This window comes from Heloderma suspectum, chromosome 3 (assembly GCF_057233095.1).
Source record: "Heloderma suspectum isolate Gila_16-S chromosome 3, 16-S_ref, whole genome shotgun sequence".
NCBI classification, from domain to species: domain Eukaryota; kingdom Metazoa; phylum Chordata; class Lepidosauria; order Squamata; family Helodermatidae; genus Heloderma; species Heloderma suspectum.
Window position 1 is genome coordinate 201,400,655 of NC_139460.1, and position 22,601 is coordinate 201,423,255.

The 22,601-nt window shown below is 42.7% G+C and overlaps 1 protein-coding gene across 2 annotated transcripts in view; it reads right to left on the reverse strand.

Moving 5' to 3' along the window:
• The window catches only part of GPRIN2 (G protein regulated inducer of neurite outgrowth 2), a 39,940-nt gene extending 24,769 nt beyond the window's left edge, over positions 1-15,171 (reverse strand). Inside the window, exon 1 of one of the 2 annotated variants that reach the window (XM_084845308.1) lies at positions 14,907-15,171. The gene's annotated coding sequence lies outside the window, so the exon portion shown is untranslated. Of the gene's footprint in view, positions 1-600; positions 914-14,906 lie in introns of those variants that run through there. The other variant, XM_084845307.1, reaches the window with a different exon arrangement.
• Between the last annotated feature and the right edge of the window lie 7,430 nt (positions 15,172-22,601).

Here is a 22,601-nt window from a genome sequence, read left to right on the forward strand (position 1 = left end):
GAACAAATTCTCCTCCTTCTCATACTACAGGCCTAATTCATTAATTTGATCCTTCCACATTCATAATGAGATTTAGACAATGCAACTCACACAAAAAAGCCTGTTTGGTTTTTGTTTTGTTACATAAAACGATTACCACCAGCATAACAGTATATGGAAACCACCCTTCCTCTTCCCTCTCCCCAGTGTGTCAGGTGGGGTGGCTAATCCCAAGAATTTCACATACATAAAACAAAGGATTACTCAAGTGTTGTCATCATTTTGTGACAATTAATACAATTTCTCTAATTAAAAAAAACACAACAGTATATGTTTTTAAGTGATGGCCTTAAAAATGTCCTTCCTTCCAGATGGTAAATTGCTACTAATCAAATCACTGCACTGGGTTTTACTTAATGCCCAGACCAACCTTCCTTTTATTTTTAGCTGCACCTCAAATTATCTTGTTCAAGCAAATAAACTAAAGGCCTTGTGTATTTAATGCAGGCAAATAGCTACATTTGCCCATATTCTGTTTCAGAGCTGCATGCTTCTTTTATAAACACCTGAACAAGCCCTAAAGCTTCGGTTACACCTGGGCACCTCCTTTAAAATCCTTACCAATTTGATTTAATATAATTTGTCCTTCTTGTCCCTGCACACCATGTTTTGTGAGCTACTGCAAACGTGCACACAAAAGCTTCCTCCTTTCTGGATAATCAGGCTCCAGGGCTGGTGTCGGGGTAGGCATGGTTGGGCACCTTTCAAGGGCCCACACACCAGCAGGGACCTGCTGACAGCCCCCTGCAGTTGCTTCTCCTCTGCACCAATACAACCTGCTTGGTCACCTGCCTCTCACTCTGGCCCATAATGGTGGTGGTGAGGAGAAGGAGCAGTAGATGCTACTGCCTACTTGCTCACTGGCTCTCTGCCTGGCAAACAGCAAGTGGTAGCAATGATGAGAAAGAGGAGGAGGAGCAATACTAGCTGGATACAATGGTGGTGAGAAGGCAGACTCACTGTGGGATGGGGACCATTGAGGATGTCTTGCCCAAGGGCTGTCAAAAACCTGAAGCCAGCACCTCCATGCTCTACTTCGTATTTTGGAGATGAGCTTAATGCTTTGGTTTTAAAATCACACTATATGCAGCCCTTAATATACATGGCTAATCTTGCCAAATTATGCTAATTGGGGAGGAGATTTTGGAGAAAGGTGATTCTGAAATTACTGGACATGTGCAAAGTCAGGGAAAAAAGAAAAGAAAGAAAGGGTGAAAAAACTTGTGATGTTCAGGAAATATGGAGGGATGCACCATCAATTTTTAAAAACATATATACAGAAGGTGAAAGATGAACAGGATTGTGGCTGGGATGTAAAGATTGGCAAAACCTTTTTCCAGTTGACCAATAGTAGTACTAACAGGCATCAAGATAAGTTTGCTACCTCTTCATTACCAAGTGTAGCATCTAACCTCAGAAATAGATGGCAAATTGGGATTTGTGTTGGAAGGAATGCTTCCATCAGCCAAGCCACTGCTGTACTCAATGTAAATACCAGGTGTGGGAGCCCAAATTCAAACTGGGATTGTAGGAGGAAGAAGAGTTAAAGCTCCCCCCAACCCAAGAGTTAAAGCTCCCCCCAATCCCCCAATCAGGAGTCCTGTGCCTGCTATTTCTTTTTAAAAACACAAACACGCATCCAACTATTCATTACATGAATGGTATCGTGTCTAGTTTGGCCCTCAGGCATAGAATATACAACCATAACAGCATATAATTGAACAAATGACACAAAAATGGACTAATACAGACAGGGGTTATTTGAGCACTTAGCAAGGACTCAGAATGCACTTGGAGGGTTTTTTGCTTGCTAGGGCATCCACACTGAAACACCCCGCGCATGGAAACTGCACATCCAGAAGGCAGGTTCTGTAGCTTCTCCATGACCTGCTAGCATTGCATATGCAAAGAGCTTTTAACATGGGAACACTTTCAAACAAGTGATTCTCAGCATTATATTATTGTTATTTATTTATTTATTTATTTATTTTTCCACTTATGAGTCACTCGATAGCCAAAGCTCTCAGGGCAACATACATAATAAAAACAAATGCAATTAAATCAATAATAAAACACATTGAAGAATTTTGTAAAGTTTTAAAAGCAGTATGTGTATCTGAAGTGGCATAGAACATATCTTTGTGATTTGCTGAATATCAACAGCAGAGTACCAAGAAATTTAGAACAGTACAGTTTCAAGTCACTGTCTTCTGTATCGGTTTAGATCTGTCCATCTTCACACAAGGATAGTTGATTAATGAAGCTACTCCACTACTTGGTAAGTAATTCACAGCCCAATCCTGTTTATTCAGGAGTCAGTCCACTGAATTCATCATGCTTGTTAAGCAATATCCTAGCTAAATTTCATTCATCTCATTTTTTTCTCCATTTTTAATTTATGTGCTAACTTTCTACATTACTCTGCTCAAGGAAGCTTAAAACCTATAGAAAAAAAATAACTAAACAAAATACACACACCAAACCCTAAATGTTCAATCTGATAAATATAAGAATGAAAAATAATTAGAAACAAAACAATTTAAATCAACCAAATATCAATCAATTACATATATATTACAAATTAGCAAATAATAATTAAAACAAAATCACTCACAATTATAATAAATCATTAAGTAATTACAAACAGCCAAAACAGTAACAGCAAATATACAAAAGATAAGATTCCACAGTCCACGCAAAAAAGATCAACTTAAGGTGCAATCCTATGCATGTTTAGACAGAAAAAAAGTCGTAGCTGGCTGGGGAATGCTGGGAGCTGTAGGACTTTTTTCTGTCTAAACATGCATGGGATTGTGCCCTTAGTGGCAAGGCTGGTTGCTAAGGTAGTCAGAAGTAATGTGCTAAATTGCATTATGATCTGCATCAGCTAAAGCATACTCACAGGTAGGGTGGCCACTTAACACATCGCCACTTATATGTCACCAAAAACAGAGGACAAAGGATGACACAGAGTGCATAAAATTTGCATGTGCTAATTTATATGTATAGATGCAAATTTAGAAATAACTAGAGTTTAAATAGAAATACAATACATCTCACCATAGTGAGGAAGATGATGTGTGTGTGAAGTATTTAATCACAGGGTTCTTCCCTCCCGCAATATAGGTATACTAATAATAGACTTCATTGGCAGGGTCGGGTTTTTTAAATGTTTACAAACTCAGAAAAAAAATTGCATATAATTAAATCTGAGTTATAAAGTGCCATGTATTCTTGTCTTTCCAGCTACCTTTTACTTTGGGCAGGTACACTGAAATACTGGAGGGCTGAGAAAGTAACAGAGTGGCATTGTAACCAACAATCAATGGTCTTGGCCATTATAGTTTGGACTAGAAGGCAAAAAAAAAAGTGCAATAACGATTCTCCTCCTTTTAAACAAACACTGAGGTCCGATTACTTCATCAGGGGTAGGGAACTTGTGGCACTCTAGATGATGTTCTGCTACAGCTCCCATCACCTCTGACCATTAGCTATGCTACCTGGGGCTGATGGAAGTTGGGATTCATCAGAACCTGGGGAGGCACAGGTCTCCCACACCTGATTTAAGTCCTCTGAGTTCTATCTACCTTAGAAGAACGAACAGGGGAGTATAACATTCAGAATGAGAATGGAGGAGGAGGAACAGACTTGGTGTCTGGAGGGAGGCAGAGCGGTCAAATCCCTTTTATAGACAACACAGATTATTCCCCTTTGGCAAATGCTGCTTTTAGAGGAGCTAATGACCCATATAAGAGGACATGTACACTTTGTATATTGACAGGAGAGGTTCCGAAAAAGTTGTTTGTTGAAGTGAAGGATATCAAGTCTATGTTTACAAATATTAAACCAGTTTTAATTTCTTAGAAGCTTCAGAACTTCCAGGATGACCTAAGGATGCTGGTTGGGGAATGCTGGGAGTTGTAGGACTTATTTTTTGTCTAAACATGCATAGGATTGCACCCTTAAATTACTTTGGTTGAGAATGTTATGGGCGTGGGTGAACCCTCTCCATTACCCACGGAGGCAGCTCTGTTCCCTGAGTGATGGCATAATATTGAGCAGGCAAAACCTTGTTCTAAGGAGCCAAGGGTAAGTTTCAATGTTTTTAAAATACAAGGGCAAAGAGATCATGCCGCAAGTCAAAGTAACTGACGCTGAGGTATATGATTCAACTACAAATTTAAGAAGAGTTAAAATAGGAAGAGCTCAAAGGTTCTTTCTGTACTTAGCACTCAGTTTCACTTTCCCTTTAGTATTATTGACATACTGATTTATAGTGCTATCAATGTACATAGCACATCCATTGCGCTGTAATTAATAGACTATCATCCTGGATCATTCTGTTTTTTTAATATATCACCATCAGTCTACATGGTGCTTTATAGAATAACATAAGCAGAACACAGACTAAAATTTGACAGTGGGGAGACAGTGGGGCAGGTGGAATAGAGAGGTCATAGTACAGCGGAAGAATATGCACAAATGCAATTACACATTAAATTCACTTTGAGGTATAAGCCAAATGCTTAATGGAAGGAGCATGATTCAGACAAATAGCATTTTCCCTGAGGTGTGTTGACTTTTCCAATGTCATTACAGTGGAGTTAGACTCTCCAAAACGATCCAGTACGCAATTTGCTCCATAGGAAATGCCTGTGGCATGAGTACCCTGCTCATGGGCTATAATGCTCACATATGTAGGCCATGCTTGTGACCTACTAAGTGGGCATGTTAGTACTGATTCCTGTTCCTGAGAGGAACACACACAGCCTCGCAATATTGCTGGCACTGTTGTTCTTCACCCTGAAGCCTCAGCCCTCCTTTAACCACAACCAACTAGTACCACCCCCTCCCATCTGTGGACATGCCCCCTTTAAAAGAATCTTTAACTAAATAGTACTGTATAAGAAGAGTAGTACCTCGGAATATGTACCAAGTGCCTTTCTCTCATCATCAGTGAGCAATTGCAGCCTGTCCCTACGACAACTCTACATCGGCCTAAAATCCCGCATTTAAAACGCGGCTTTCTGCTTCCTTTTTAAATGCAGGATCACGACAGCCTCCCTTTACACGTGCTTCCTTCCCCCTCCCTTTCCCCCTCCTTTCCTCCCTTATCTGAGTCTTCCATATGTTTCATTATACAGCTGCTAGATGACACTGTGGTCTAGCTCCTCTTATTGCGGCTTTTCCTTTTTCATGAGGGAACTCAAGTAGAACTCAAACACTGTAATTTGATAACTCATTATCGCCGACCTTTTAAAAAAATGGAATAAGCTCATTTAGTGTGGAAGACACCCTGGAGGTTCATGACGTCATCTAAACGATCTGCAAACTTCCATGAGTAACCAATCTCAATAGCAGGATAAAAGCTCCGTGTGGAGGAGCCCTTAGAATTAAGAAGCAGGGGTTCTTCCAAGGCAGATGGAAATGTGCTCACATGGGGCTGAACCCTGACATCACCACTCGTTTTAGAAGCTAAGCACTGACTTCACCTCCCTTGAGAACACAGTCCAATGTAACTTTTGGAAAGTGCCACTTCTATACTAGTGTTCAACATTATGGTATGGGATACATGCTCACTTTCACCATCAATCAATTCATAACTCATGGATCAACTCAAAAGATCTCTGAGAGAGCCCTTGAACAATCCAGATCTACCTTCAAACAGCTAAAACCAAATTAATGTAAAGAACAGTGTTAAAAAATCCCTGATTTTAACCACGTGAAACCAAACAGATTTCTGTAGAGCCCACCATCACTAGTGAAGAAGGCAGTGACAAAAATGACCAAGAAAGGGGAAAGAGCATTGGACATCAAATTGGTGCCAGAAGGAGCATTGTTTTTTTTAGGGCAATAACTTCTGTGATCCGATCACCTCCAGCCTCTCCCCTCTCTAGCCAGTGAACACCTTTCATGGCTTGCTCAAAAGTACCTTGGCAATGCAATCCTATGCATATTTACTCAGAATCAAGTCCCACTGTGTTCAATAGCGCTTTCTACCAGGTAAGTGTGCATAAGATTACAGCCTGAAATTGTAGCTTTGTTAAGGGCACCGATCAATGCTTTTAGAGATCCCCAGTCACATCACAGAAGTACAGTTCCTAAGGATGCCTTAGCTGCGAGTGAAAACTGTTGAACAGTTTTGAAACTGGATTAGGTTTGCAAGCGTAGTCAGTAATATTTTACTGTACCTGAATGCAGGTGACATGGGGATGTGTGGCAAAAGGAGTTTGATAGCTGGCCTTCACATGTAGCAGAATCACATGGTACATCTCTTGGTGGATTGTACCAGTTATTGCAGGTGGCAATTTCATGTTTCAATGACTCCACCCACAAAAGAAAAACCTCCAACACCCTGCACATAGATAACTAGCATGTCAGGGAAAAAGGATCTAAGTTAGTGTTCTCCCCCAGATGTCCAAGTTTTTTTCTGTGCAGGGAGGGTTTTTCCCCTGGACTAAACCACATGATTCTTCTGCATGTACAGATCAACTTTTGGTTGGTGACTAGATGCATTGATTCAACATATCTGATCCCCTTAAACAACTGTGCCAATGTCAACACTGATTCCTACTACCCCAGGCATAGGCAGGCATTTAGGCCCATGGGCACATTTGGAAATTTGAGAAACTGTCCTGGATGCAACCATAAAATGGCTGCCATGGGCAGGCATGGGCACTCACAAAGGACAAGTAACCTGCCCAAAAGCATATATGGGAAAGTAAGGTGGCAGCAGCTACAGGTTTCCACTTCTCTTTGAAGCAATCCCAGCTGCCGGTAAGAAAATATAAAAATATTTTAAAAACAAACATTGGGTGGAGTAGAGCGTATCAGTGGGCACCAAGAAAGGTGTCTGAGGGCACAATAGTGCCCATGGGCACCATGCTGCCTACCCCTTGTACTAGCTCAACACATCAGTCCATAGGACTCACAAGGTCAGTAAGCAGGGCAACTGGGTATAAAACGCCACACAACATGCAAGTATCACCTGCTGGCTTATCCATTTCTGGCTTAGCGCTAATACACTGAACCAGTGAACTAAGAGCTCTTGTGGACACGGCTGAATACTGACTAAACATGGTTGTAATCTGAATTGAATCACTACAGATGTGACCTCATGGCATTTGTGGATCATTCATGCCATGCATCTGATCCCTGCAGTCCACATGCATCAGAGGCTTCAGCCTATTTTGTTCCTATCTTGTCCACACAGGTGTTTGCAGGAACTGTGTAATCTGTGCAGCCAACTTCATAGTGTTGGCACAGGGAGAATGAAACATAATAAAGGAACATCCTATGATGTGGCAGCCAGGCAGGCATTACTGTATCATTAACAAAGCAAACACCTCTGGCATTAACATGAAACATGCTAAAGTTGCATTCAATTGTCTCCGTCTTCTGCACAGTTTTTAACATTGCAAGAAAAATTTAAATATCTCACTTCCTAGAACAAGCAAAAGGCAATGCATATGAGGTGACTCTTGTTTTCAAGGTTCCCAACTGGAATCTGATCAATTCTATTTTCAATCAGATGCTGCCACTGCCCAAGTAAATACCCATATTGAGGATGTGATCCTGAGCTCATTTACCTTGAAACAAGCCTCGCTGGAATCAACTGGATTTACCTATAAATCAACATGTCTAGGACCGGGTTGCCAGAAACATAAATAAGCCCATGCAGGTTTTTATACAACCCAGCATGATCTTCAAGCTGTAGCAATGGAAAATAATGTCAATGTTCTTTTTGTAAGCTGTTGTCAGACCAGTCTTGAAATAAAAAAAATCAGGTACATTTCTCACTAGGATGACTAGATGCAGCTTCCCCTACCTTTAATAGCTGTGCAGCGAGAGGAAATTGTGACTGCCCAGTTTTCCTCACCTCTGCATGTGTTAAGCTACATCAGCTGGAATTCTGCACAGGTATTAAAAGTACAGGAGCCCTGTCTTTTGCATCTGATCTCTATAATTCCCAGAATTATAGAATATTGATCACCATAATCATAAAAAAAAAGTCCTGGAATTTTTTTAAAAATGCAGATAATAATGTGTTAAAAACAGAGCTTTAAAAAGATGTTGTTGTTCAATCGTTCAGTCATGTCTGACTCTTCGTGACCCCATGGACCATAGCACGCCAGGCCTTCCTGTCCTCCGCTCTCTCCTGGAGCGTGCTCAAGTCCATATTCATTGCATCAGTGATGCTATCTAGCCATCTCATCCTCTGCCGTCCCCTTCTCCTTTAGCCTTCAATCTTTCCCAGCATCAGGGTCTTTTCCAGTGAGTTTTCTCTTCGCATTAGGTGGCCAAAATATTTCAGCTTCAGCTTCAGTATCTGTCCTTCCAATGAGCAGTCAGGGTTGATTTCCTTTAGGATGGACTGACTGGACCTCTTTGCAGTCCAGGGGACTCGTAAGAGTCTTCTCCAGCACCACAGTTCAAAAGCATAGATTCTTCGGCGCTCAGCCTTCCTTATAGTACAGCTCTCACAGCCATACGTTGCTACTGGGAAAACCATAGCTTTGTTTATACGAACCTTTGTCGGCAAGGTGATGTTTCTGCTTCTTACTATGCTGTCTAGGTTTGCAATAGCTTTCCTCCCAAGGAGCAAGCGTCTTTTAATTTCATGGCTACAGTCACCATCTGCGGTGATCTTGGAGCCCACGAAAATAAAATCTGTCACTGCTTCCATTTCTTCCTCTTCTATATGCCAGGAAATGATGGGGCCAGATGCCATGATCTTAGTTTTTTTAATGTTGAGTTTCAAACCAGCTTTTACACTCTCCTCTTTCACCCTCAACAAGAGGCTCTTTAGATCCTCTTCGCTTTCTGCCATTAGGGTGGTATCGTCTGCGTATCTGAGGTTGTTGATAATTCTCCCAGCAATCTTAATTCCGACCTGTGATTCATCCAACCCGGCATTTCTCATGATGTACTCTGCATATAAATTAAGTAAGCAGGGCGACAATATACAGACTTGTCGTACTCCTTTCCCAATTTTGAACCAATCGGTTGTTCCATGTCCGGTTCTTACTGTTGCTTCTTGACCCTCGTACAGGTTTCTCAGGAGACAGGTAAGGTGTTCTGGTACTCCCATCTCTTTAAGAATTTGCCAGAGTTTGTTGTGATCCACACAATCAAAGGCTTTAGCGTAGTCAATGAAGCAGAAACAGATGTTTTTCTGGAATTCTCTTGCTTTCTCCGTGATCCAGCAAATGTTGGTGATTTGATCTCTAGTTCCTCTGCCTCTTCGAAACCCAGCTTGTACTTCCGGTAGTTCTCGGTTCGCACACTGCTGAAGCCCAGCTTGTATGATTTTGAGCATAACCTTGCTGGCATGGGAAATGAGAGCAATTGTACGGTAGTTTGAACACTCTTTGGCATTGCCCTTCTTTGGAATTGGAATGTAAACTGACCTTTTTCAGTCTTGTGGCCGCTGTTGAGTGTTCCAAATTTGTTGGCATATTGAGTGCAGCATTTTAACAGCATCACTTTTTAGGATCTTAAATAGCTCAGCTGGAATACTGTCATCTCCGCTAGCTTTGTTGTTAGTAATGCTTCCTAAGGCCCACTTGACTTCACTCTCTAGGATGTCCGGCTCAAGTTCAGTGACCGCACTATCATGGCTATCAGGACATTCAGATCTTTCCTGTATAGTTCGTCTGTGTGTTCTTTCCACCTCTTCTTAATCTCATCTGCTTCTGTTAGGTCCCTGCCTTCTTTGTCCTTTATCATGCCTGTCTTTGCACAAAACGTTCCCTTGAGATCTCCGATTTTCTTGAAGAGATCTCTAGTCTTTCCCATTCTATTGTTTTCTTCGATTTCTTTGCATTGTTCATTTAAGAAGGCCTTCTTGTCTATCCTTGCTATTCTCTGGAAATCTGCATTCAGTTGGGTATATCTTCCCCTTTCTCCCTTGCTTTTCACTTCCCTTCTTTCCTCAGCTACTTGTAAAGCCTCATCAGACAGCCACTTTGCTTTCTTGCATTTCTTTTTCTTTGGGATGGATTGAGTTGCTGCCTCCTGAACAATGTTACAGAACTGCGTCCATAGTTCCTCATCCACTCTATCATGTCTAATCCCTTAAATCTATTCATCACCTCCACTGTATATGCATAAGGGATATGATTTAGGTCATACCTGAATGGTTTAGTGGTTTTCCCTACGTTCTTCAATTTAAGCCGAAATTTTGCAACAAGAAGCTCATGATCTGAGCCACAGTCAGCTCCAGGTCTTGTTTTTACTGACTGTATAGAGCTTCTCCATCTTTGGCTGCAAAGGACATAATCAATCTAATTTCAATATTGACCATCTGGTGATGTCCATGTGTAGAGTCGCCTCTTGTGCTGTTGGAAAAGAGTGTTTGCTGTGATCAGCGTGTTCTCTTGGCAAAACTCTATTAGCCTTTGTCCTGCTTCTTTTTGTACACCAAGGCCATGCTTGCCTCTTATCCCGGTGATTTCTTGACTTCCTACTTTGGCATTCCAATCCCCTACGATGAAGAGGACATCTTTTTTTGGTGTTAGTTCTAGAAGGTGTTGTAGGTCTTCATAGAACCGATCAACCTCAGCTTCTTCGGCCTCAGTGGCTGGAGCATAGACTTGAATTACTGTGATGTTGAATGGTTTGCCATTTTAGTTTGCTGATTCCCAAGATGTCGATGTTCAATCTTGCCATCTCATGTTTGACCACCTCCAGCTTACCTTGATTCATTGATCTGACATTCCAGGTTCCTAAACAATATTGTTCTTTACAGCATCGGACTTTCTTTTCACCACCAGACACATCCACAGCTGAGTGTCCTTTCGGCTTTGGCCCAGCCGCTTCACGCTTTCTGGCGCTACTTGGAAATACCCTCTGCTCTTCCCCAGTAGTATATTGGACACCTTCTGACCTGAGGGGCTCATCTTCTGGCGTCATATCTTTTAGCCTTGTGATACATTCCATGGGGTTTTCTTGGCAGGAATACTGGAGTGGGTTGCCATTTCCTTCTCCAGTGGACCACATTTTGTCAGAACTCTCTGCCATGAGCTGTCCGTCTTGGGTGGCCCTGCACGGCATAGCTTATGGCTTCACTGAGTTACACAAGCCCCTTCGCCACAATAAGGCAGTGATCCATGAAGGGGAGAATAGCCCATGCTAAGGCCCAAATGTCTTGTGATGGTGGCCAGTCCATGTCCTTAAATGTGGATCTGCCCATTCATGTGTAAAGCAGAAGGTTCATTCTGCTTTACACTTTAGCCTTTAGAGAACTAAAGTGATACATGGGCTGGCGATGTGAAACTCTCTTTCTCACAGCTTTTCTCCCTACAGTCCCTTTCTCATCCTGGCTGGTTTTCTTCTAGCTGGGCTCCAGTACAGGAAATGAGCCTGGCTGTGAGAAAAGCAGTTAAAGGGGCAGATTGCAAGGATTCAGCACTGTGGTTTCGGCCCTTTACATTTTACCCCCGCTTTACATACAAATGGGGAGGACCTGTGCTGAAAGAAGCAGTTTGTCACTGTCATGTGTAGCTTAGGTCCTCCTGTTAGTAGAAGTACCTGAACAAAGCAGGCTGAGCCCAGAAAATGAAGGGCTTGGGAAACTTTAGAGTAATAAAGAGATAGTTGCCTGGCTAGGCAACAAGAGAAGTATAAAACAGCAGAGCAGATCAGGGGTGCTTCCAGATGGAGTGCTCCTAGCACTACCTATGAGAAGGCATGCACCTTTCCCAACTTTTTTTCTTAACAGATTTTCTGCAGTAAGAGAATAGAAGAAGCAGTACTGTAATACAGGAAGGTTACAGGTTGAAGACATCATTGTCTAGACCTCCTATAAAATAGCCCCTTCGCCACAACAAGGCAGTGATCCATGAAGGGGTTAAAAAGATGAGCAGATGACAATTCAGTGAAGGAAAACCTCATGCTATTGCTTCAGTCTGGACTTATTATGGGGTCCTTGAACTTTGGCAACTGCAGCTGCAGTTCTGCGTACCATTACTTGCAAGTGTGGCTCATTCATCTGAGTGGGACAGAGTAAAACTACAAAGGGCTGGACCTACCAATAAAGCGAGGCAGCTGCCTCAGGCAGTAGATGCTGGCAGTAGGGAACAGGTGGCAAGGTGTGGGAAGACAGAGGTGTATGCATCATGTGGCCTGCCCTGCACCTCCTAAGCTACCCTGCTGCTCCCAGGTGTTGAAGTAAGATACATGGAATGGGGCTGGGTGGTATCCTGTCCTTCACCTTAAGCAGCAAATATTTCTGGCAAGCCCTGGATGTTCATGGCTTTGGGGCTTTAAGTACCCATCCTTCCCCCGTCCTTACATACAGACTTGACTTTTGAAACACCTTCCTACCTATCTGTTCGGCTACAGTTCAGCCATCATACAAAACAATTTCAAAATTTGACTTAGAAATTAATTTGTTTGGTACATTGGTCTCTTTGGAAAACCATGTTGTATGTTTACCTAATGCACATTCAAGAAAAGCCCTCTTCTATCATTCAACATGTCATAATTTGTACTGTATGTTTTAATGTATTGTACACTGCTCAGAGAACTTTGATTATTGGGTAGTTTAAAAGTACAGTCAATAAGTAAATAAATAGTGGCTATTTTCCTTTTTTTTAGTGTTTTGAATTTGTCATATAAAACCTTGTAATTATGTATGTTCCTGGGTTATCGGGGTGAGAGGAGAGATGTATATAAGCTTACCAACATTTTTTACAAGCTCTATCCTGTGCTTTTAGTAGCAGCCTGACATACAAGCCAGATGTGCTTTCTCTCATCATATATCTCCCTGCGAGGAAAAGGTTCACCTGCTAAATCGCTGTAAGTCAGGCTTCTATTAAAACAAGGGCGTTGATCCTTAGGCCTGCAGTCCCGATCCAGCCTTCCAGGGTTCTTCAGAGGACCATGCCCCTTCCCCTGGCCTCATGCTTTTCCCCAACCACTGACCATTTGGTGGTTTCCTGGCTTTTGTGTAGTCCCTCCCCCTTTTATAAAAGGTAGCAATGCCTCTCCTAAGGCTTAGTTACTGAGAGCAAGAGCTTTACACTAAAATATGCTGGTGTTTTTGGCCTTGCCCCTTTTGCCTTTGGCCAAGGCCCCCCTGAGAGTTTCTCCAAAATGGTATTTGGCCCTCAGGCTGCAAATGGTTTGATACCCCTGTGATAAAAGCACAAGAACCATAGGTGGACCCCAGAGCAGTGGCGGGGGAGCAATAACCCCACTCAAACAAATAGGCTACCTTCCTACCCGCAATGCTAGACCCCTGTGATTACTTGAAGGAAAGGCATTTGTGACATGCTCACCCATCCTCCCCGAAATGCTTGTTGCCCTTTCTGAGCCCTCACAAATATTTGTTTCCAATGCTACCATTCAGCAGGCTTAGTTTTTTAAAAATATCAGACATACACTGGTAAATGAATGCACACTGTCAGTGTATGTATATACACACACACACACACACTTCCAGCATTTCAAGTCAGCCACTGCATTCTACATTTTGTCAACAGCAAAATAACCAACACCTATGCAAATTCAACAACAGTTTTAGCTACTAAGACTTAGATCTCTACGAACTAGGAAAAGATCCACCTTCAGCTAAAAAAAACCAGTTTAGGTACTGGAAACTTTAGTGGCCTCAGGCTAAGTAAGAAGGTAATGATATAAGTAACTAATTTGCTTTCAGAAGACCATGATAGGCATTGGGCTGGATCAGTTTTGGGGGGAGATCGGGATTGGGCTCCCTGCTTCCCTGCGGTGGGATCCCCCTAAGGGATCTGGGTGGGTGTGGCACCAAGACCAGGCCAGCATGGTGGCTGCAAGCATGCTACATCCAGGGTGGAGGGAAAGGGTTCATGTTAGAAGTCTGCACCATGCTGAGTCTCTGACCCTTCCACCCACCACCAACGCTCCTGGCAGGTGGGCCTGGAGGGAGAATCGGACAGCAGTTGGGCTGCCCGATGGCGGGATCCATGCCCTATGCCTCCACCAATCCTATTCAAAATTAATAAAGTTGTGGCCAATTTAATAACCCATTTAAGTTGGCGTCTCTGGTTTGTTCCTTTCATCTGCTGCATGGACACAATTAGACACTGCGCCACATAACTAATTTTCTTTCAGAAGACCATATCACAAAATTGATAGCATTAATATTTTCTCAGCAGTATGTAACCGATCATGGTATGTGGGGAGATTTATCATCAGATAAGACATTGTAACAAAAAAGGGGGTGCTTTTCTCCTCTTTCCCCAGCTACCTCATTTAATAACAAGATACAAACAGATGAGGCACACACCAGCTGAGCATCCCTAAAACATTAAAGAACAGACGCAACTGTTATGAAATCACTACAAGACACATAAAGAGAGAGCAGGGACTTAATTTGAGCCACAGGCCCCAGCTCCAATAAGTGTAAACATAGCCACAGAACCTATTTGCAGTGTTAATCTTCCTTTCAGGAATAGACAAAATAGTGAGTACCTCTGAGCATGTGGAAAGCACATTTCCCTTCCTTCCAAATAACCACCCAGTCACTCCTTCTGTCTAGGATGAAAAGGCACGGCCATGAGGGTCAGAGGGTGCAAATTCAAGCACATATGAGCCCTAGAAAATTCTTCTTAGAAATTCTCGGGGGCGGGGGAATAGATAGATAGTTAGCAAAAGCTCACAGACATTCAGCAAGAGAAAATTAAAATACTCTTCTATCAGAATTGAATCCAATACATTTCCTAGCATCTTCGAGAGTTTCTGTCTGAGTTTGTCTCTGTAGCTCTTCTAATCTCCAGATGATCAGCTTTGTTATTCCCACAGACACACACACACTTCTTAAAAACGAGATTTCACTCTCCTTTGCAGGAGAAAACAGAGCCTGCGTCGGCAGCAGCGCTTACCTTCCCTCCAACACACTGAGATTTCACATCCAGACTTGCCACAGGCCAGGATGCCTTGAGGGCGGTTGAAAAAGATGCTCAGAAATCAAAGAGAAACCCCAAAAGCTATCCTCAGAGAGAATTTGTAGCCTCTCTTTGGGAACTCCCACCAAGGACCAAGGAGGAAGCCAAAACAGCATCAAAGCCAGAAGGGAAGAAGAGAACAGCCCATGGTGTTTTCCATCTACAGGTGAGCTCACTCACCACTTTAGTGCCTCCCTCCCCCCCTCTTCCCCAGACGGAGAGGAAACAAAATGGAGACTGGCAGCGAGGGACAGAGATAATCCTGCTGCTTTCATCTGATTAGAGAAATGGCCTGTGCAGAGCCAAGGGAAATAAGGAAGGAAGGAAGGGAGGGAGGGAGGAAGAAAAGAAACTAGAAAAGAAGGTTAAGAAGTTAAGGAGGTAGCAATCTGGCTGGCCCTACCATTATGGAGAGTGAGGGGGCTGCCTCAGACAACTGATTTGGGGTGTCATGAAAGGGCAGCGAATGGTTAGTTGTTTAGTTTATTACTGTTGTGTTTTTTTACTGCCAGGGAAGGGGAGAGGTGCTTGTGGGCTTCTCTGCTTCAGGTGCCAAAACACTTGTCCAGCCTTAGGTGTTATGTACCTTGACTTGCTGGTGGGAATTTGCTGCTCTGCCCCAGGCAGCAATATATTTTGAGCTGGCCCCAAGGCTAATGAGAATTATAAAAGCAGGCAAAGCAAGGCATAGTAGGGTGACCAGCTGCAAAGGGGGGGGGGCGTCCTGTACCTTGCATAGTTGTATAGAAGAGAGTGTTTCAGCTGGGCAGCTTGTCATGCAAAGGGGTGTGAGAAAAGCTGCCCCTGCTGAAATTCCCTCTCATCTACAACTCTGAAAGTTACAGAAGCCTTGTCTTCTTTTGTAGATGGTCAGCTTGAGAGGGAGGATAAAAAATGGTTATAGCAGGGCAGAACTGAATTTAAAGGGGGGGGGGCTAAATAAAATTCGTATTCTCTTAATTTAAACTCTTTTCGTCAGTTTTCCAATTACAGCACTGTTGGATTGAGGTATTATTCTAAATTGCATCCCAAAATGGAGGTGTTGTGTTATTTAGTTACAAATATAACCCAAACTTTCCAAAATGCCTGAACCCAGGCGGCAGGGGTTATTTGAGGGTTAAACAACCCTCACATAACCATTAAAAAAAAAAACCTATAGAGGGAATGTCTTCAAAATATTCCCATATAAGGACTTCTTATAACCAGCACCCATGACAGTTTGAGGTTAACAGCACAATACTATACATGTCTTCATATGTATAAGTTCCACGGAGTTCAATGGGGTGTACTCCCAGGTAAGTGGGTATAAGATTTCAGTCTAGTATAGGAATACAAGAAGATTAGGTAATTTTGTCTTCTCTGTTTCTTTCCAGTGTCGTTCTTTTCTGCTTCACTCGTGTTTCTTCGCCCAGGTTCAACCTCACATAAAACAAAGAAACAAACACATGAAATGACCATGACTGGTAGATCAAAGCAAGGTTTGATAGTTACTGGGTTGGAAAAAATCCAATTTAAATGTTTAAGACATCCCCCAAATCAGTTTTTTAAAGTATCAGTTTTTATCCACCCTACGATAGTCTTTTTGTTTTAACTATGCCTTGCTTGGTCCAACTCCACTGCCATATAAGCACAGAACAACAACCCTCCTATCTAGCCTGTGCCTTTGCCTGCATGGTACTTGGAGAAACTGAAAGCCCAGAACTTTCAAGATGCAAGAGCTGGTCATTAGGCTGGACAGAGACATTTTCATGAGATGCATGAAAAACTGAAATCAATGCCCATGTTTGACTTGTAGGCAACTTCATTTTTATGGGACTGTAAGTTTCGGTCTAGCATGTTTATGATGAGATTTTGTTATAGCTATGTGATTTTTAAAGTGACAGGGAAATTTAGTATTTTATTTATGATCTTTTAAAAAATGATTTAAATAAAATGTATGATTAAAATTAATGTGCATGTGGGTTTTAAACACAAATTGATTTTTATCCACCCTAGTTAATATTGCGGGGGAAAGGGGTGAACTGCTCAGCAACATCCAAATACATATAAAACCAGCATGATTGGGAAGAGGCTAGTCTGGAATCTTACTCCCTGATATGCTGATTTTGTGTGCACAAGAATTTTTTTTTCATATGGAAACATTCAAATATGAAATTTCCCACCTTCACTCTGAATGCTGCAGCCAGGAAAAACTACACCATGTGATTCCTCTGCATATGTAGCTTGGCTTATTTTCATGGTTTAAAGATCTTAGTCTGACTTTGAAAGGGAATTTCATTTCCCCTATTGATAGCCATCTGATCCCTGAATTGAATAGTCCTCATCCTCCAGCTTCTTAGCTCACATACAGACCCGGTTCCTATGTAACAACAACCTAGATTATGAGTTGAGTATGGGTTGTCGTTGAATCATGGGTTGTCCTTACATGCAAACCCTGAACTATGGTTTAACTATGGGTTGTTAACCATGAATAACCCAGAGTTCACAACCCAACAACAAACTATGAGTTCTCTTCCTGGGTTGTTTGTGGTTAACAACCCATAGTTAAACCATAGTGCAGAGTTCACATGTAATGACAATCACGATTCAGCAACAACCCATGATTCAATAACAATCCATACTCACCCTATACTCTGGGTTGTCACTACATACGAACCAGGCAAAAAGCTTACTCTCCAGTTGTCTCTTGGGAAGGTCACAGTGGTCACTTCCCGGTTGTCTGCTGGATAACCATGACTTTAGGCTATGTGATCTGAAGAGCATTAGAAAGCTTCTACCATTCATATTAGAGCCCAAACCCATTTAAGCTGTTAAATTGAATCTGCATTACTTAATGTTAGCCTTAAGGCAGCCTTATTCATGTGTTCTTTGAAAAAAAATCTGGTGAATGATGAGAAAAGAATGTAGGCCTCCAGAAAAGAGATGGAAAATTGCTCACTTGCTTGAATTCTGTATGCCACAATCAATTTGGATCAAGTCAAGGGGGCCTATATTAAAAGGGGAGGGCATTTTAATGGTATTATTGAAATGCTATGTTGTTGTTCCAAATTGGGCAAGTAAGAGCCACATCTCAATAAAAATTAAAGCTGTTTCAACACAAATGTTTCTTCTAGCATCAACCACTGTGAATTAGTACGCATGGTCTTCGCAGACCATATGGCGACTCTGCTGATTCTCAGGCCAAACTTTGCCATGCAAGTCCAACTGACAGTCTAGGCCCTAATTCCAAGTAGCATTGTCCAAAATAATTGCACACAAATTCTGCGTTACTTGGTACCTGCAGCACCTTTTCCGAAGACTACTAGGTCACGGTCCAGAGGTTCCCTGGTACCTTGAAATCAGCTGCTATTGTCTTTTGCAACACTTATCTAGGTATGCACCCATATATTTTTGAATTACAATCACCCATAGATAAATATTGTGTAAGATGTCTAAGAGGGGCTTGGTTTGGATGTTATCCATTATTAATATCCGTTCATTGTAGAACATCACATGTACATATGTCATAAGTGTTCTGCACTCATATATTGGAAAATTTCACAAAAAGTAATTAATAAATCCACCGCTATATTAGAAGACAAGGCAGCTGTGGCTTCTGTGTGCCCCTCCTTTTATCTGCCCCCCTTTCTTTCCTGCTGTAATGAGCAGGATTGCAGCTATGCCTCAGTGCATGCAGGGGAATAGTGGACAAAATAGGCAGAGAGGGAGAGAACTGTAGGTGCCCTATCCCCTAATTCAGTGTTGGGTTGAAAGGCACAGAGGGAATTGTTGGGTTGCAGTTTGGCAACGCTAGTTCCATATGCCACATCCATAGTAGCGCTACACCACAAAACAAGGCCTGGAAAAAGCTGCATCTGAACACACCAGAATGTAGAGGGTCACAGTATTACAACTCTGGACACACCTAATACAAAAGGGTTGCAGACTGCATCAAATCAGGGCAGATGTGAAAGTTATTCCAGTGTAGCTCCTTCAGTGTTAATTTCCCATGAGTACTAATTCACTTCTTCCCAGGGACATTGTGAGAATGACTGATGAAAAACAGGAAGCACATTATATTGTAACGGGTGCTATCCTATACATGTTTAGACAGAAAAAAGGCCTATAATTCCCAGCACTGGGAGTTTTTTTCTGTCTAAACATGCATAGGATTACACCCTAAAACTATTTAACAAAATAACAATCCCCTAGACCATTAGAACAACATTGCCACCCAGAGGATGCTCAGGACACAATCCAGCAAATCTAGCCATAAATAAAACCCAGTGAGGGAGCAATGCTATCGCCCTTAGGCAGTGTTTGGAGAGCCATAGGATTGTTTGGTTAACTGGCTAGTCGGTGACTAGATGGCCATAGGATAGGTCAGTTCCCGGGAACCAACCTCGGAGCCCGCACTCCTAGGTCGGTTGCCTAAGAACTGATCTTCACCCCCTCTGACACTGCCTCATAGGCAGCACGGAACAGCCTCGCGCTCAGAAAAGGAGTGCGGAGCAGCGAAAATGGGGTGTTCCTGGGGGCATGCCAGGGCAGGGAAGTCAGAAATCCAGTACGACACATCCAACTTGTTGTCCAGCTGCTGCTTCCTGCGGCTAGACAGCCAAAATCAGCTGTCTAGCTGCAAATGCAGGCTGGCTGAAGTGTGGAGGGGACGATCCCCTCCGCGCTTCTCCTGCCCTGCATGGGATAGGCAGTCGCCTCCGAGTTTGGAGACGGCCGCCTATCCTGGTAGGATTGTTCCCTCCATCTCATTGATTTCAGTGGGAAGTGTCGTTCATATGTTTTCTAGATGTGCACCTTAGATCTTTTCCTAAGCATACAACATAAGTGTCCACATTTTTATTTCCTTTTTTCAATTACATGTCATTTTTCTTGCTCTTCCTTGAAAGAGCTGAGGAAGGTACATGTTAGTCATTTATTCTCACAATAGCGCTGTGAAGTATGTCAGGCCAAGTGAGAATGACTGGCCCCAAGATCATCCAGTAAGGTCCATGGTGGAGTGGGGATTTATTATTGTTGTTTATTATTGGCTTTTTTGACATCATCAACAATCATAGCTCATTATAAAGCCACAGAAGCAAAAGGACAGGACTCTACAGCAAGGAGCTTAGAACCTAATTTTTGAAAGAAGGGAAGATAATAGAGGAGAGGAAAAGGAAGGGAAAGGCATGGCAAAAAATACATGCAAATACAGTTCCAGAGCTCTCACTCTAAATCTGACATACATATGGTAAGAGCTGTTCACTCAAGCATACATCCAACATTTGGAGGGGTGGGTGGGATCACACTTCCCAGTCTCCAACACTGCACACCTGCCCCACTTGCCCTACCCGCTATATTGAGCACAACATTTAAAAAGGGAAGCCTATGCATATGCAGCCCTCCAACATACAACCGCAGCTGTGCCAAGACAAATCCCCCAAACACAGAAGAAGGCAAAAGATCTCACCGGGGAAGTAGAGACAACACTGGCAAGCAACCTATATTAAGACACCGTCAACACAGTAGGACCACACACAAAGTGAAGCATAGGCATAGGATGGTAATTAGGCAAGCTGGGGAATACAGTTGTTTCTAACACCTGAAGTCTGGAATGGCCACCCTTGGTTCACTCTGTTTTTACAGAGAATCCAGAAGATGCCATTGTCAGCCTGTGGCATTCCAGTTATTACTATGTTGTCCTTTCTTTGTTCAGACCTGACTTATGGCCACTTAAAAGAAAAAAAAAATCAAACACAATTGCAGTTCCAGCCTAACCAGTGTAGACCAGCAAAAGAGCTGCAGAGACTTTTTAGGGCAACTGTGCCTTTAACAGGAAGCTTCTTGCAGCTTCCAACCCTGTTATTGCTTGCTAATCAGTATAGCAAGGGCATTACTGATTAGCTCAATTGCCCTTTAATTACTCAGTCCCTCTTGACTGCCTGTGTCTCTGCTGTCCTTTGCCAAACAAAACACATCAACTGGGAACTGAACTTCTCTGGCGTGGGTTCGGGAAAGATAGCACCGCTGTTAAGGGGTGGACATCACATCTTGTGGAAAGGAGAAGCAAGATATATGAACTAAAATCCTATTGGACCCTTAACAGTTGAATCATACTTCAACACTGGAGACATCCTCCACTATATCTGAAGGAAGCAGGCTAACTTGGGGGGGGGGGATGCATCACACATACAGCTCTGTCCTCCAACACCACTCCATTCCAGAGTAAAGTAGCCGCCTGTGGTGGCTACTTTACTCTGCCTAATGGCAGGGCTGGTCCTAGAGGCAGCTTATTAGCTCATTGGCAATCTAGGGAACACAGTCCGGAGCCTTCAGATCCCCATTGGCTGCCTGAGGCATATACATAGTTGACAGACATTGAAAATGAGAGAATGCTATTCCGGTCAATTCTTCATAATATGATGAAAAGGAGAGACAAAGTCCAAGGATGTTGAAAAAAAATTCCTTTAATGATACAGTGGGCTACTCAAGAATAAATCTTTATTTTTTACATCCTGGGACTTTATCCTTCCTTTTTACCATGGGATTTTGGATTTTCTCCAGTTTTGTCTGACTTCAACTCTCAATAATACAATGTACTATTGTTATACTGCTCAGCATACAATAACAGAGCCAGTGTGGTGTAGTGGTTAGAGTGTCGGACTGGGACTTGGGAGACCCAGGTTCTATTTCCCACTCAACCATGAAGCTCACTGGATGACTTTGGACCTGTTATTGATTCTCAGCCTAACCTACATTACAGGGTTGTTATGAGACTAAAACAGAGGAGGAGGACCATGCAAGATATTATGGTTTTATTTATTGTTGTCTTTTAACATTTTGATATTTTATACAACTTTAATATTGATGATTTAATTATATTTTTAACTTTTGTATACTTCTAATGTTAATTTTAATGTTGTAAAGCTGCCTTGAGTCCCAGTATTGGGGAAAAGGCAGGATACAACAGTAATGGTAGTAGTAGTAGTAGTAGTAGCAGCAGTAATGCAAGAGGGAAAAGGGTGGGATATAAATGTAATAATAATAATACATGAGGGAAGGCAGGGAGATTTAGAGAGCAATCCTAGGGCCACTAGACAGTGTCTGGATAACCATAGGATTTTTTGGTTTCTTTGAACTGAGCTCAGAGCCAGGGCTCCAAGCTCAGTTCCCAGAAACCACACTACCCACCTCCTTTCCTGCCGCCTTATAGGCACCTCAGTTCTTCCCCGTCTCCATGCTCATAACCACGGTGCAGAACGGTGAAAAGGAGGTGTTCCTGGGGGCGAGGAGGGGAGAAGACTGTGGAAGCACTGTCAGTGTCATCCTGGCCTCCTCCCCTCCTGCTCCGATGTCCTCAGCTAGACAGCCAAAATCAGCTGTCTAGCTGCAAATGCAGGGCGGCTGAAGCAAGGAGGAGAGGATCTCCTCCGTGCTCCCCCCGCCCTGCATTGGATAATCAGCCACCTCTGAGTTCAGAGGCGGCCAACTATCCCAATAGGATCACATCCTTAGTTCATCTAGAGCAGCCATTCCCAATCTGGTGCCTTCCAGATGTGTTGGTCAATGGCTGTGCTGGCTGGAGATGATGGGAACTGTACTCTGACACATCCAACACATCTGGAGAGCACTGGGCCATTGTCTACCTGCTTTAGT